Raw genomic sequence first — 11,816 nt, 5'->3', positions numbered from 1 at the left:
GCATTTTACTAATTTGTCGTAACATTTATGTGAACAACATTTTTCGTTTTAACATTTTTATTGATTTTATATATTCAATACATATTATGTAATATAAACTATTACAACTGTTTATCAAAAATTAAAATTTATGCCCCTTACACAAACATATAAAACATTTACAACAGGGGTGTAACTACCGGGTTAAGCAGCAGTAGCAGCTGCCACAGGGCCCGGGACATTAGGGGACCCGGCGACAGCCACTATCGCTGCATTTTTTTGTTTTTTTTTACTCCAGGCAGTAACAAGCCCTATTTACCGTATTTTTCGGACTATAAGACGCAAATTTGGGGGGAAAAGAAGAGTGCGTCTTATAGTCTGAAGGTGGCGCCTGGCATCCGCTGTAATAGAGAGGCGGAAGCCGGCAAGTGATAGACGCCATTACAGGTGCTGGGGCCTGAGACATCGCTGCGCTCCTCTGCCCTGCATGAAGCCAGCAGCAGCAGGGGCTCCTCCGTGCCCCCGCCGCTGGCTTCATGCAGGGCAGAGGATCGTAGCGATGTCTCAGGCCCCGGCGTCTATCCCTCCCCGGCATCCGCCTCTCTAGTACAGCAGATGCCGGGTCAGTATCCGTGGCCCCTTCTCCCCCGGGGCCGGTCCCCACCGGCCCCGTACCTGTAAAGTTGCAGGCCGGCTCCTGCGCGGCGATATCGCAGGAGCCGACCTGTTCGGGTGACAGCCGGGAGCCTAATGAGGCTCCCGGGTCTGTCACTGCTATATATTAGTATTGCGGCTGGGTCTATGACCAGCCGTAATACTAATAGACAGAATGTCCCATAGACGGCAATACAGTTGTATTGCCGTCTATGGGACTTGCGATCAAGTGACCGCAGGTTCAAGCCCCCGGGGGGGAATAAAATAGTAAAAAAAAAAAAAAAAAAAGCTTTAAAAATATGAAATAAATAAAAGTTCTAAATCACCTCCTGTTTTTTTTTCAATACAAGGTGATCTAAGCAATAGATATCCCCCAAAATGGTATAACTAAAAAGTACTTCTGGCCCCGCAAAAAAAACGCTCTATGCATCCCCGTACAGCTGCAGGGTCACCTGTCAATGTGGCCTTGCAGCTGTTGCAAAACTACAACTCCCATATATTAAATATTTTACCAGTTTTTGCTTCAAAATTTTTTTTCCCTATTTTCCTCCTCTAAAACCTAGTCCGAAAAATATGGTACTTACCGATCTGAAAAGATTCCTGAGTATAATGACCGGAGGCCCAGGAGAGGTAAAGGAACATAAATTGTGTTGCTTACCTCTCTGGGCAGGCTTTGGGCCTACTTGTGTGACGTCCCTGACTTCACATGACTGGGGCCTGCGTCCTTTGCGTTGCAACGCAGGCCCCCGGGTCATGTGACGTCCTGGACGTCATTGAAGATGGCCGCCATCAGCGGGAACTACAGCGAAGCCAGGGATAGGTAAATAAGTGTGTGGTTTGTTGTTTTTTTTTTTTTTTTTTTATGTTTGTATCCCTCCTGAGTCTCCGATTATTATGCTCCGGGTTCTGAAACCCCCCCCCCAGAGTATAATAATTGTTCATGGATGCCACAGTGGGGCATAACCCTAGCTGAAGGGGCCACAATGGGGCATACTGCTGGGTGAAGGTGCCACTATGAGGTATAATTCTGTGTGCAGTGGCCACTATGGGGTATAATACTTTGTGCAGGGCCACTATGGGGTATAATACTGTGTGCAGGGCCCACTGTGGGGTATAATACTGTGTGCAGGGCCCACTGTGGGGTATAATACTGTGTGCAGGGCCCACTGTGGGGTATAATACTGTGTGCAGGAATGCAGGCAGGTCATTCGGGGTCTTCAGCATCGGGGAAGGGGGCCATGTCAAAAGTTCGCCACAGGACCCCATCATTCCTAGTTATGCCACTGATTTAGACCCAATTAACAACATAGTGCAACCCTTCCTTCCCTCCAGTGTAATTTGGAAGTAGTTCATCGACAAAAGAGTCAAATTGGTTTCGAGTTACACAACTATCTGTTGTAGGGCTTCAGTGATGAAAGCTCCCTGTAAGCAATAATGGCAATCTTACTATGAAGCAGTTTTCCCCTGACCAATATTGCTGCTCAGTAAGGCTGCTTGCACACTACAGTAACAGTCTCCGGGCTGTGGATTCTACATCTCCATAGATTTCTATGGAGCCTGCAAAATTCACGGCTTTGTGCACAAAGAAGTCTATGGAACCGCCAAATCCATGGCCCGGAGGCCCATGTAAAATACTGCAGTGTGCAAGCAGCCACTAAGGATACCAAGACATGTTTATTCAGTGTGTGTGCATGTACATGTGTGTGATCCATGTTTATGTATGCGTGTGTGCATGCACGTGTATATGTATGCATGTGTGCGTGTATGTGCACGCGCGTTCAACGTGTATGTGTGCATGCACGTGTGTGTGGTCCGTGTATATGTGTGTGTGAGCCATGTGTTTCTGCATGCACAGAGCAAGTGTCCATGCGTGCGATATTTGTGTGAGTATGCATGTGCTTTTTTCGTCTGTGTAGTGAATACCTGAACAACCGAGAGGTGAAGTTCCTGCTATACGCCGACGACCTCCTTCTCCTGGCCCCCACCGAGAAAGACCTCCAAGAAAGCCTGTCAGTGCTGGAAAAATTCAGCACCACATGGGCCCTACCCATCAACCAGAAGAAGACCAAAGTCATGGTATTTCAGAAGAAGGGCCACAATAAAGCCTCCACCCCACAATTCACACTGAACGGCTCCACACTGGAGAAAACCAACAGCTACACCTACCTGGGGCTGGAGCTCAGCCAATCAGGAAGCTTCAAAGCAGCAATAGAAACCCTGAAAGCAAAAGCCTGCAGAACCTTCTATGCCATCAGAAGACAACTGTACCACCTCAAACCACCGGTGAGGGTCTGGATGAAGATATTTGATGCTGTCATCTCCCCGATCCTTCTCTATGGCAGTGAGGTTTGGGGCCCAGCCACCTACCCAGACCAGTCAAAGTGGGATTCCAGCCCAACAGAGAACTTCCACCTGGAGTTCTGCAAATACCTGCTCCATGTCCATCGCAACACCACCAACATGGCCTGCAGGGCAGAGCTAGGCAGACTCCCCCTATGGCTCACCATACAGAAGAGGGCGCTAGCTTTCCAGGCACACATCCAGGGGAGCAAGCCCGACTCCTACCACCACCAAGCATGGCTAAGCCACCTGAGCAAACCAGACACTCACCAACCAAACAACAGCCAACCACCAAACCAAAAACACCAACAGATGATAACCAAGGCCGAAATAAAGGCGACCACAGAGGCAAACAGAGAGCGGTACGTTGAAGAATGGAGAAACGAAATAAATAACTCCAAGAAACTCACCGTGTACCAATCCCTACAAAGGGACTACACCATGGCCACCTACCTGGAGAGAATACGCCACCCCAAACACAGACAGACCCTTAGCCGGTACAGACTGAGCGCCCACAACCTAGAGATAGAGACGGGGCGATACAGGCAGACGTACAAGCCACGGGAGAACAAATTTCACTCAAATCGGGCGAGAACTGTGGATTTGTATGGAGCAGACTACTACAGAATTTGAGTTTTATATACAGTGTTGGCCAAAAGTATTGGCACCCCTGCAATTCTGTCAGATAATACTCGTTCTCTTCCAGAATATGATTGCAAGCACAAACTTTGGCATTAATAACTTCATTAATTTTGCTTGCAATAAAAAAACATAAAAGAGAATGAAAAAAAAAAAAGTCAAATCATTGATCATTTTACACAAAACTCCAAATATGGGCCAGACAAAAGTATTGGCACCCTCAGCCTAATACTTGGTAGCACAACCTTTAGACAAAATAACTGCGAACCGCTTCCGGGAACCATCAATGAGTTTCTTATAATCCTCTGCTGGAATTTTAGACCATTCTTCTTTGACAAACTGCTCCAGGTCCCTGAGATTTGAAGGGGGCCTTCTATAAACTTCCATTTTGAGATCTCTCCACAGGTGTTCTATGGGATTCAGGTCTGGACTCATTGCTGACCACTTTAGAAGTCTCCAGTGCTTTCTCTCAAACCATTTTCTAGTGCTGACCTGAAGTGTGTTTTGAGTCACTGCTGGAAAACCCATGACCTTTGGGGGAGGCCCAGCTTTCTCACAGTGGGCCCTACATTATGCTGCAAAATTTGTTGGTAGTCTTCAGACTTCATAATGCCATGTACACGGTCAAGCAGTCCAGTGCCAGAGGCAGCAAAGCAACCCCAAAACATCAGGGAACCTCCGCCATGTTTGACTGTAGGGACCGTGTTCTTTTCTTTGAAGGCCTCTTTTTTTTTTTTTTTCTCCCCCCCCCCCCCCCCAACTCTATGTTGATGCCTTTTCCCAAAAAGCTCTACTTTTGCCTCATCTGACCAGAGAACATTCTTCCAAAACGTGTTTGGCTTTCTCAGGTAAGTTTTGGCAAACTCCAGCCTGGCTTTTTTATGTCTCTGGGTAAGAAGTGGGGTCTTCCTGGGTATCCTACCATACAGTCCCTTTTCATTCAGACGCCGATGGATAGTACAGGTTGACACTGTTGTACCCTCGGACTGCAGGGCAGCTTGAACTTGTTTGGATGTTAGTCGAGGTTCGTTATCCACCATCCGCACAATCTTGCGTTGAAATCTCTCGTCAATTTTTATTTTCCGTCCACATCTAAGGAGGTTAGCCACAGTGCCATGGGCTTTAAACTTCTTGATGACACTGCGCACAGTAGACACAGGAACATTCAGGTCTCTGGAGATGGACTTGTAGCCTTGAGATTGCTCATGCTTCCTCACAATTTTGCTTCTCAAGTACTCACAGTTCTTTGGTCTTCTTTCTTTTCTCCATGCTCAATGTGGTACACACAAGGACACAGGACAGAGGTTGAGTCAACTTTAATCCATTTCAACTGGCTGCAAGTGTGTTTTAGTTATTGCCACCACCTGTTAGATGCCTCAGGTAAGTAACAGGTGCTGTTAATTACACAAATTAGAAAAGCATCACATGATTTTTCAAACAGTGCCAATACTTTTGCCCACTCCCTTTTTTATGTTTGCTGTGGAATTATATCCAATTTGGCTTTTTGACAATTTTTTTTGTGGTTTTCCAGTGAAGACAAATTAAATGAAGATAATAATACCAAAGAATGTGTGATTGCAATCATTTTCTGGAAGAAAATGAGTATTATCTGACAGAATTGCAGGGGTGCCAATACTGTATATAGACTAGTAGAATACCCACGGCTTCGCTTGTGGAAAATATGATAAATTTGTTATGGCTAAAGTAAAATTTTGTCACACTGTAATTGACATTTTCAGAGTGATACAGTAAATCTTTTTTCCACTTAAACATACCTCCTAACTTTTGAAGAACAGAAAGAGGGACAAAATGTGCGGTGCACTATTTGCGCCGTGGAAAATTTAGCTCCGCCCACGTCTATGTTGACTCCGCCCATTCTGTCATTTTTTCATGTGCCCCCACACAATATAATCCTCCTACAGTCACCTGTAAATTATATGCCCCCCCCCCCCCCTCCATCTCTGCCCGAGTTTCATGTCCTCCCCTCCATCTCTGCCCCAGTTTCATGTCGCGCCTCCCCCTCCATCTTGGGGCCCCCTTCATTATGTTCCCCCTTAATTTTTAGCATTAAACAACACTGATATTCACAGTTTCCTCACTCCCCTGCAACTATCTCCACAGTCTCACTTACAGAGTAGTAGTTACGATGTTAGTGACATCATCACATCGCGCCTACACATCCAGGAGCCAGATTGCAGCAGTAAAGCAGGGGCTGAGCTGTGACAGCTTCTACTTTACTTGCCTCCAGACGCAGATGAGTTAAAACCGGGACATACCTCCCGCTGACCGGGACTGTAGGACAGGACTCCAAATATGGGAATGTCCCGCAGAATCTGGGACTGTTGGAAAGTATGCTTAAAATTTTTATTATTTTGGCATTTTACTAATTTGTCATAACATTGAAGTGGACAACAACTTTTTTTCATTTCAACATTTTTATAGATTTTACATATTCAATACATATTGTGTATAAACTATTACAAATATTTTTTTAAACTTTTTTTTTTTTTTTTTTTTATCAAAAATAAATTTAAATTTATGTCCCTTAAACAAACATCTAAAACATTTACACCCAATTAGCAAAATAGTGCAACCCTTCTCCCTCCCAGTTCATGGACAAAAGAGCTGTGGATTCTACATCTCCTTAGACTTCTATGGAGCCTTCAAAATTGACATCTTTGTGCTCAAAGAAGTCTATGGAACTGCCAAATCCATGACCCGGAGGCCCATGAAAAATACGATAGTGTGCAAGCAGCCACTAATGATACCAGATGTGTTTTTTCAGTGCGTGCATGTATGTGTATGTATGCTTGTGTGCATGCACATGTGTATGGTCCATGTATATGTGCACGTGTGTGATCCATGTGTATGTATGCGTGTGTGCATGCACGTTTGTGGTCCGTGTATGTGCCCATGTGATCCATATGTTTGTGCAGGTGCAGTGTAAGTGTCCACGTGTGCGGTAGCTGTGTGTGAGTACACATGTGCTCTGTTCGTCCGTGTGCATCCGTCTGTGTGTTTCCATGCGTGTGTGGTCCTTGCGTGTGAGTGTGTGTGTGGTATTTGTGGGGGGGTGATTGGGTTGTGTGTGTGTCTAGAGTGGTCTGGTGTTTGTGTGGTGTGTTGTGGCATTTGTGTGGTGTTGTGCTTGTGGGTTGGTGTATGTGCGCTGTCTGTGTGATGTTTATATGGTGTGTTTGAAATGTTTGTGTTGTGTGTGGTGGTGCAGCTCCTTTCCCCAGCGACTCTTTGGCACTATCGCTATAATCCGTCCCTGTCAGTCACAACTGTTGTTTTCCCCTCAGCACTTTCACTTTCATTTTTCCCCATTATATGTATAGGGCCTAACTTTGGGGGCTCCAATCTCATGACGGGGGGACGCTAGCTAGATGTAACATGCGCAGTATTCTGCTCCTGTAGGTGGAGAGGGGGCGTGCCAAATTTCACCCAAATTGGGCGAGAACTGTAGATTTGTATAGAGCAGACTACTACAGAATTTGAGTTTTATATATATATATAGATTGGAGGCAATGGGTCTGCTGACTGACACGTAAACAGGTAAACCGCTATAAAAATGTCAGTCAGGCAGATCTACATAACGTGATGTGAAAGCACCCTAATATTGATGGCCACCCCAACAACATCGCATATTCCTGGGGCTTCCTGTTCCGCCTACAAGTACGGAGAGATGGCCGCCTCCTCACCCTACACCACCCGCACGAGATCCCAACCTTTATGTTGGCCCTTCGCCTCCCTCCAGTAGACATCCCCAGTTGGCATGTGCCGGGCGGCGCCCCTACGCCGGGCAGCGCCCCTATTGCCCACCCTTGCCCTGTCGTGCCCACCCCGCCAGCGCCCTCGAGCTAGGGCCCCGGATGCGGATCCTATTGGATCCCTGCCGACCTGAACTGGACCCATTGGCTCACATGTTGTGGTTTTGTTTTTTGTTTTGTTTTTTTTTATTTGCTCTTCCATTACTGCCTCATTTACTAATGGTTACATTGCTTCTCTTTTTCTTTGTGCCCTAGACCTGGCTGATCGATAGCGCCTTGTGCCAATGCCTTTCCACCTGTAATGTGTGGCGTGGAGTCTTCGGGGGGGGGGGGGGGCTTCTCGTTTTTGTTTGGCTTCTCTCCTCCCGGGGTCCCCGTGTCAGTTTGTAACGCAATTTTCCCCACTTTCCCCCTTTCCCCACTTTGTGGTACTTGTTCTGTGTATTCTTTCGTTCTTCTGTCTCTCTCCTCTTTTTCTATTTGTCTCTTTAAGTCTCCGCGTTCGCTTTCCTTTGTGTGTTTGTCTCCCCCTGTTTGTCTGCCCTGTTCCATCCCCTCCCATAGGTCTGCAGTGCGAAGACATCAGTCACTCTGTGCTCACTCAACGCTAGGGGCCTAAATACCCCCAGAAGAGAAACCAGATTCTCTACCAATCACATAAATCCCATTATCATATCTTGATTTTACAGGAGACGCACTTCCGGAGGGACCATGGTTCCTGCCATCCGCAACTGCTACTACCCGACGTGGTACCATGGCGCCAACCCGTCCGCAAAGTCGAAGGGAGTCTCCATCGCCCTACATCGCTCTCTCCAATGTAAGGTACTGGGTTCAGTTCTCGATCCGGAGGGCAGGTACGTTTTCCTGAGGCTACATATTGGCAACTCTGTTGTTACTGTGGCGGAATGCTACCTTCCCAATCAGCGACAGATGGCTTACTGTAGGACCCTTCTGAACAAGCTGGCAGACTTCTGCGAGGGGGTAGTGTTCCTGGGGGGCAACTTTAACTTTGTCCTCAACCCATCTGTCGACTCTCTCCCCCGGTGCCCCTGCCCAACTGCGCAAGCCAGGACGTACATTCCCCTCATTAGGGACGGCGTGGTCCTCTCTCTTGACAATCTCTCGGACATTGCAGATTCCTTCCGTTCCTTTCACCAGTCTCTCTACGCCGACGGTTCTATGGATTCGGACTCGACTCAGCGTAAGATATGTGACTACATACGTAATACGGCTCTCCCCACTATATAATAAATTTTATTTATATAGCACCAACATATTCCACAGCACTGTACAATCAGTAGGGTTCAAATACAGACAGAAAGATACATTAAAAAGTCATTTCACACAATTGGACTGCGGGCCCTGCTCTCAAGAGCTTACAATCTATGGGGTAGAGGGGGGGACACAAGAGGTAGCAGGGGCAGCATTGCTTATACAGTGGTCAGACAATTTTGTAATAGAGGTGACTGTCATTACACAAACATAAAACTTTATGAGCCGTCACCAGTCGTGACCTTTAACATGTGGATGGTGCTTGGACATATAGAGTTAGCCTGAGATGGCATCATGTCATGTGGGGTAATGTGGGAGCTGGAAGAGAGGAGGGTTAGATTTTGGGGACTCTAATGACGGTACGGAAGAGTTTACATTAGGAATTGGTTTAGGCCTGTCTGAAAAGATGTGTCTTTAGTTTGCGCTTGAAGCTGTAGAAATTGGGAGTTAATCTGATAGACCGGGATAGAGAATTCCAGAGAACTGGTGCAACTCTGAAGAAGTCTTGTATACGAGCGTGGGAAGTGCTGATAATAGAAGATGTGTTAGGTCATTGAGCGAATGGACAACATGGGTTGGGCGGTAGACAGAGATGAGGGAGGAAATGTAGGTAGGTGCAGCATTATGGAGAGCCTTGTGGATGAGGGTGATAACTTTATATTTTATTCTAAAATGAATAGACAGCCAATGTAGCGACTGGCACAGACCAGAGGCATCGCTGTAGCATCTAGACTGATAGATGAGCCTGGCCGCTGCATTCAGAATAGATTGTAGAGGGGAGAGTTTAGTAAGGGGAAGACTGATTAGTAAGGAGTTACAGTACTCAAGGCGAGAATAAATCAGAGAGACAATAAGTGTCTAATGTATCTCTGGTAAGGAAAGGGCGTATTCTGGAGATGTTTTTGAGGTGGAGGTGACATGAGAGTGCAAGTGATTCAGTATGGGGAGTGAAGGAAAGGTCTGCGTTGAATATGCTGTCTAGGAGTTATAGTAAGGCCTGAGACTGCAATGGATATATCAGGGACAGATCTATTAGATGGTGGAAACAGTAGTAGTTCATTCTTAGAGAGATTTTGTTTAAGATAGAGCAAAGACATGATATTTGAGACAACAGAAAGACAGTCGCTGGTGTTCTGTAGTAGTGCAGGGGTGATGTCACGGGAAGATGTGCATAATTGGGTGTCCTCAGCATAAAGATGGTACCAGAAGCCAAATCGGTGATGGTTTGTCCAGTGGGGGCTCTGTAGAGAGAAAAGAGCAGGGAGCCTCGGACCGAGCCCTGAGGTACCCCAACAGCAAGGGAAAGAGGGGAAGAAACACAGCCTGCAAATGATACACTGAACGTGTGGTCTGAGATATAAGAGGAGAACCAGGAGAGCGCAGTGTCCTTGAGGCCAACCGAGCAGAGCATAGTGAGGAGGTGTTGATGGTCAACAGTGTTAAAAGCTGCAGAGAGGTCCAGAAGAATAAGAAGAGAGAAGTCACCATTAGATTTAGCCATTAGGAGATCATTGGAGACTTTTGTGAGGGACATTTCAGTAGAGTGCAGAGCGTGGAAACCAGATTGTAAGGGGTCAAGCAGAGAGATAGCGATTAAACGAGAATAGACCAGGCGTTCCAAGATTTTAGTGATGAAGGGGAGGTTAGAGACGTGTTGATAGTTAGTAGGACAGGTCCAGTTAGGGTTTTTTCAATAGCGGGATTACAACAGCATGCTTGAAAGAGGATGGGAAAATTCCAGAAGAGAGAGAGGTTAAATATTTTAGTAAGGTAAGTCGTAACAGCAGGCGAAAGAGATTGAAGAAGGTGTGAGGGGAAGGGATCACTACTGCAGGTTGTAGGACGAGATGAAGAAAGTAGTTAAGACTTCCTCTTCTGTAACAGGTTCAAAAGATGAGAATGGACAGTTTGAAGTGTGGTTGGTGAGGGGATCAGTACTATGGTAGGTGTGGGAATCAATGCCACCAGGGGATTGGGCAGTTATTTCCTGACTGATCTTATCATGGAAATAAGTGGCCAGGTCATCAGCACTAAGGTCTGTGAATGGCGTCTGCACCTTGGGTGTGAGTAAGGAGTGAAAAGTTTCCAAAAGCCTTTTAGGGTTACTGGAGAGAGAAGAGATGAGAGCGGTGAAATAGGCTTGTTTGGCGAGGTAAAGGGCAGAACTATACAGTATGTTTTAAGCATAAATTTGAAGTGGAGGAAATCTGCAGGTGAATGTGATTTTCTCCACAGACATTTGGCACACTTAGAGCACCGCTGAAGAAAATGTGTCTGTGGCATATGCCAGGGTTGCTGCCTCCTATGTGGGACTTTACGAGTGGAGGAGGGAGCCACCTCATCCAATGCATTTTTAAAGGTTTCATTATTGTGACTGGTGGCCAGATTGGGACAGGAGATTGAGGAGATGGGGGACAGAGAGGACTGTAGAGTATCTGAGAGGTGCTGGGTGTCGATAGCATGCAAATTCCTATATGTGTGTTGGGTAGGTGTATCTTGTGAAGGGGAGAGAGCACTGATAGTGAGAGATAGAAGGTTATGGTCAGAGAGCAGCAGAGAAGAGTTAGTAAATTTAGAAACTTGTGAGGAGACGATGGAAGACAAAATTAATCATGTTGCCATCTACATGTGTTGCGGAAGAAGAACATTGTGAAAAACCAAAAGAGGTGGTTATTAAGAGAAACTGTGAGGCAGCTGGGGACACAGGGGTGTCAATAGGTATGTTAGTCACCCATGATGAGGATAGGAATTTCACTGGATAAAAAGTGGGGAAGCCAAGAAGCAAAGTGGTCCAAAAATTGGTAGGGTGAGCCAGGTGGACTGTAGATCATGGCTACACGTAAGGAGAGTGGGTGGAAATGAAAAGGGCTCACAGGCAATAGCTCACAAAAACCTTTAATAGAGACAAACTTCTTCAGTGAAGGTGAGAGGTAAATGCATGCAATAACCAGCAAAGGAGAAAGTAGCTAGCAACTAGCAACTGACACGCCAGAACCTGCCTGTGTAACATAAGAAGGCAGGGGATAGAAGCCACTGAGAGCTCTATAAGAGCCTATCACCGCCCAGGGGCGGGGCTTAACAGCAACCCTGTAGCTGATCTAAAAGCAGCACCAAACTAGGGATTAAACTTGTCCGATAAGCTTCCTCCCCTCCCCAAAA

Source organism: Leptodactylus fuscus, chromosome 7 (assembly GCF_031893055.1).
Source record: "Leptodactylus fuscus isolate aLepFus1 chromosome 7, aLepFus1.hap2, whole genome shotgun sequence".
Lineage (NCBI taxonomy): Eukaryota > Metazoa > Chordata > Amphibia > Anura > Leptodactylidae > Leptodactylus > Leptodactylus fuscus.
The sequence above is the reverse complement of the archived record's forward strand: the minus strand, read 5'-3'. Positions refer to the sequence as shown.